We start from the raw sequence: 5792 nt of genomic DNA, 5'->3' as shown, positions 1-5792 counted from the left end.
CCATCCATGGAGTGAGGGAGGGGCTGCTTTTCCCCCGCTGCGCTCGGCTTTTCCCTGGGCTCCTTCCCTGAACATAGAAAAGCAGCCCCTGGCCTGCCCCATAGCCAGCACTCCCTGCTGCAGGCACTCGCAGCCCACACGGGGCTGTCTGGAACAGGCACAGGCAGTCCCAGGTTGGCTGCAAGTGGCTGCCAGGCTGGCAGCAGGGCCGGGTTACAAGCTGGTGCTGAACGAAGGGAAGAGTGGCTCCTCACTCGCCACGTGGCCAGTGCTCCATGCTGCAGCCATTTGCAGCCCGAATGGGGCTGCCTGTGCCTGCTCCAGACAGCCCCACGTGGGCTGTGAAAAGCTGCAGCAGGGAGCGCTGGCCATGGGGTGCGTGAGGGGCCGCTTTTCCCCATGCTCAGCACCAGCTTCTTCCCTGCTGGCAAGCAGGGGTTTGGGGTTGTGCACTGCCCCCTGCCTGTACTGCAGGGCTGGGGGGCACTGGGTGTGAGTGGGCAGGGATCCAGTGGGAGCACGGGGCCCGCACCAGTGCCCTGGGGCCAGTGCTGGTGGGGCTCAGAACAGGGTGGCAGAAGTGTGGGGTCCCAGCCGGCAGGGGCTCTATGGAGCTGGGCCAGCTTCCCCATCTCCCTGCTGATGCAGCCCAGCCTGGCTCCACAGACCCCTGCCAGCCTGCACCCCGCTTTGGGTCCCACCGGTGCTGGCCCTGGGACATTGGTCTCAAGATGGTGACCAGGGGGTGGGGCACCTGTCAAGGGGCAGGGCTACCCATGTGGCCCTCCACAGCCTGCCAAAACTGGGTAAGCGGTCCTCCGCCCAAAATAATTGCCTGTTTTAGAAGTATATGGAGAAGTTGGAGAGGGTCCAAAGATGAGCATCATAGATGATAAAGGTGTTGGTATGCAGCTATACAGGCAGAGAGAACAAAATATATGGAAAAGACAAGGTATGTTTAGTTTGAAGAAAAGATTAAGGGGAGGAATGTGATACCAGTTTTCAAATACTTGAAAGCCTACAAATAAAAGAGGGAGAACCACTACTCCTTACTATGGAGGGTAAGGGACAAAAGCAGTGGATGTAAACTGCAGCAAAGCAGACTTAGATTAAACTTCAGATAAAAACACCTCATGGCTAGAGCAGTGAAGCAATGAAATATCATCTGGGGAAGATTCTGAAATATACTTTATGGGAGATTTTGAAGAACAGGCTGGTTAAACATGATTGGTATAGTTTAGGACTAGCACATCCTATTTTTTCTCACTGTTTCAATATCTGACCAGAGAAGATATGCATAGTTATTTATTTCTGAGTCTGTAATTTCCTAATAGAGATTTTTCTTGCTACAGACAGCTGCAGTTGGTTCTGTGACACTTGTTGATGATCAGGGATCTGGGCTTTCCGTTTACTGCAGAAAAATGCGGGTTTTCTCCTTTAAAGGAGAAAATTGTGGATTTCTCCTTTAAAGGAGAAAACCGCAGGACAGGCTGGCAAAGTTCCAGCCCGCAAGGAGCTGCTTAGGGCTGGGAGGAGCGGGATGCAATGTGACAGCTGGGCAACAGTGAAGAGCGGCTCCTGTAACTCCCTCCAGGTAAGTCTGTGAGGGTGGGGGAGGGGGCACACGACCCCCGAGATTGTGCCTACAGCGGTGTGCGGGGCTGCAGCCAGACCGAAGCAGCTCCAGGCAGAGCTGCCTCCACAGCTTAACAGGCAGGACCTGGTGCAGGAAGGAGCACCATGCCACCATGGCCGCAAAGGTGAGGCACGGTGGTGGCGTCAAATTGTGCCTGCTGCTGCTGTTCTTGCTGCTTTTGGGCAGGGAGGGACTGCCTTAGCTTGGCAGCCATGGTGGCGCAGTGTTCCCTTCTGTGCAGGGTCCTGCCCACTGGAGGCAGCTCCTGCCTGGAACTAGTCTAGCCTAGCTGCAGCCCCATGCCCTGCTGTGGGTCAGAAAAGTGGGGGAGTAATGTGCCCCCTTGCCACATCTCCTGTGCCCACACCCCGCATTCCCCACACACCCACTCCCTTCCTCACTTGGGGGTAGGGGGCTGTGGGGCAGGTGTGAGAGGCAGCAAGGGAACGTGGCCCCAGTGCTGTGGCAATTTAGGGGTGATCTGAAATAAACTTTTGTCCCCATGGCATTTCCACTCTGCAGTAGAACTGCTGAGGAAGAGGCAGAGAAGACATCTGCAGGCATGAGACAGAGAAGTCAGCAGCCTGGACAGCAGGAAGTGCAAGGCCTCAAGGACAGGAGCTTTAGGACCACTGTATCAAGAAGGAAGAGAAGAGTGGTGGTAGTTGGTGACTCCCTTCTTTGGGGAACAGAGGCACCAATTTGTCCAGATTTGGAGGCCTACTAGATGTGCTGGCTGCCTAGAGCCATAAGGTTTGGAGGCCTACTAGATGTGCTGGCTGCCTAGAGCCATATTCAGGACATCTGCCAAAGTTCATCCATCCTTTGGATGAACCCCTTCCTGCTTTTCCATGTGGGTGCCAAGCATAACGCCAGGAATGTCACTGAATAGATCAGAGGTGAATGTGAAGCTCTTGGTAGGAGGATTAAGGAGCTTGGAGTGCAAGTGGTATTCTCATTGATTTCTCCCATGGAAGACAAAGGTCCAAGCAAGGACGATCATATCCTGGAAACAAATGGGTGGCTGAGGTGGTGTCAATGTGAAGGTTTAAGCTTCTTCAACAATGGGTGGATGTTCTTGGGAGGTGGATTGCTATCAAGAGATGGGAACCATCAATGCTGACCTCGTGAAGGAACACCTTGAGAGTCTGGACACCTTCAAGTCAGCTGGCCCTGACAATCTACATCCCAGGGTACTCAAGGAGCTGACTAGCATCATAGCCCAGCCCCTGGCACGGATCTTCGAGAACTCCTGGTGCTCTGATGAAGTGCCCAAAGATAGGTACCACTTTGGCCTTCTTCCAATCTTCAAGAAAGGGAGGAAAGTGGATCTGGCAAACTACAGGCCCATCAGCCTGACCTCTATCCCAGGGAAGGTCTTAGAAAATATTATTAAAGAGGCCATTCTTAATGGACTGGCCAAAGGCAACATCCTGAGGGGTAGCCAGCATGGGTTTGTTGCGAGTAGGTCTTGCTTGACCAATCTCATTTACTTTTACGACCAGGTGGCCTATCACCTGGACAAGGGAGAGGAGATTGATGTTGTATATGTTGACTTCAAAAAAAGCCTTCGATCTGGTATCCCATGATCACCTCTTGGTGAAAATGGCCAACTACAGCCTTGGGTCCACCACGATCCGCTGGCTGGGGAATTGGCTCCATGGTCGGAGCCAGAGGGTGGTGGTTGATGGAAGCCAATCGTCATGGTGCCCTGTGACCAGTGGGGTCCCCCAAGGCTCTGTCCTTGGACCTATATTGTTCAACATCTTCATTAATGATGTGGATATTGGAGTCAGAAGCGGACTGGCCAAGTTCACCGACAATACCAAACTCTCGGGTAAAGCATCCACACCCGAGCCTACGGATGAAAGGGACTTGGGTGTCATGATTGACCGCAAGATAAACATGAGCCTTCAATGTGATGCTGCGGCTAGTAAAGCAAGGAAAATGCTGGCTTGCATCCATAGATGCTTCTCAAGTAAATCCCAGGACGTCATTCTCCCGTTGTATTTGGCCTTGGTGAGGCCGCAGCTGGAGTACTACGTCCAGTTTTGGGCTCCAAAATTCAAAAAGGATGTGGAGAAGCTTGAGAGAGTCCAGAAAACAGCCACGCGTATGATCGGAGGTCAGGAAAACAGACCTTACGATGACAGGCTGAGAGCTATGGGACTCTTCAGCCTGAAAAAGCACAGGCTCAGGGGCAATCTGATGGCCACCTATAAATTTATCAGGGGTGTTCACTAGGATCTGGGGGAACAGTTGTTCACCAGAGCACCCCAAGGGATGACAAGGTCGAACAGTTATAAACTCCTGTAAGACCGTTTGAGGCTGGACATAAGGAAGAATTTCTTTACTGTCCGAGCCCCCAAGGTCTGGAATAGCCTGCCATCAAACGTGGTTCAAGCACCTACATTGAACGCCTTCAAGAGATATTTGGATGCTTATCTTGCTGGGATCCTATGACCCCAGCTGACTTCCTGCCCCTGGGGCAGGGGGCTAGGCTCAATGATCTTCCGAGGTCCCTTCCAGCCCTAATGTGTATGAAATCTGATGAGAGTGGGAAAGAGCATTTTGGGCACCATCTGGCCAACCTAGTAAGGAGGGTTTTAAACTAGGTTTCATGGAGGATAGTGATCAAAGCCCTCCAGGGACAGAGCGCATAGTCCAGAGGAGAAAGGACTTGAAGAAGCAACTTAATTCTGGCAAAGGGTCAGCAAGCTACAGGACTGCAACAAGTAGTGCAGAAGGGAAGCGAGTAGATCAATGCAAAACACGTCCTATGGATGTATACAAAGGCAAAAAGAAGCATGCGGAATAAGCAAGATAAGCTAGAAGCTGCAGCCTGTAAAAAGAATTATAATGTGATTGGCATTACAGAGATCTGGTAGGGCAACTCTGATGACTGGAATGCCAACATTAAGGATTACACTGTTTTGGAAGGATAGGGTTGGGAGAAAAGGTGATGGTGGTGCCTTGTACTTAAAAACACAGACTTGTTTCCTTGTTCAGGAAGAAGACAGCAAAGCAGAATGCATTTGGGTGAAGATGAAAGATGCAACACCGATATAATGGTGGGGATTTATTATAGGCCACCAAATCAGGAAGAGGGTGTAAATGGGGCACTCTTTAAGCAGGTTACAAATCCATCCAAAAGCTGTAGGATGGTACTGATGGGAGACTTCAATTTTCCAGACATCTGCTGAAAGAAAAATTAAGCCAAGCAAAGTGTCAAGCAGGTTCCTAACTTATGCAGAGGACAGCTTTCTGTTTCAGAAGGTGGAAGATACAATGAGAGGATCCCTCTATCTTGGATCTTGTCCTGATCAACAGAGAAGAACTAGTGGAGGATGTGAAGGTAATGGGTAATTCTGGGAGGAAGTGATCACAATAGGACAGAATTCCAGATCCTGCGAAAAGGAAGGCATGACATCAGCAAAATTAGGATGCTGCATTTCAAAAAGGTGAATTTCATCTGACTCAAGGAGTTAATGGACATGGTGCCATGGGAAGATGGACTGAATGATAAAAAGTGTCCAGGAGGGCTTGGAGCTTCTGAAGGGCACAGTATTGGAAGCCTAATGAGAAATTGCCGTAATGCAATGAAAGCAGGTGATGTGGCAGGGGGGCACAAGAAGAATGGCAAGACCCATGTGGCTGTACAGGAAACTTCTAGAACGCCTCAAATGCAAAAGGAAAGCATACGGGCAATAGAAGAATGGACAGGGCATCAAGGAAGTATACCAGGAAACAGCAAGAACCTGCAGAGATAAAATCAGAAAGGCAAAGATAAAGAATGAGCTGCACCTATAAAAGGAAGGCAAGGACAAGAAGGGGTTCTACAAGTATGTTGGCCAAAAGTGGAGGACCATGAAAGCCATGGGTCCTCTGTTGAGCTAGGGAGAACTCCTAATCGAAGATGCAAAGAAGGTGGAACTACCCAACAGCTACTTTGCTTGTCTTCACAAAAAAAGCTGCAGCCAGACACCTAATACGGATTATCTGGATAAGGTAGGGGACAAGGTGAGGGAGGAGATAATAAAAAAGATGATCAGAGAGCTTTTGTTGGGTCTGAATTAATTCAAGTCAGCAAGGCTGGATGAACTTCATCCCAAGGTCCTAAAGGAACTGGCAGAGGCGATCTTGAAGCCCTTGCCAA

Source organism: Alligator sinensis, unplaced genomic scaffold (assembly GCF_000455745.1).
Source record: "Alligator sinensis unplaced genomic scaffold, ASM45574v1 scaffold496_1, whole genome shotgun sequence".
Lineage (NCBI taxonomy): Eukaryota > Metazoa > Chordata > Crocodylia > Alligatoridae > Alligator > Alligator sinensis.
Note: the sequence above shows the minus strand (reverse complement) of the source record.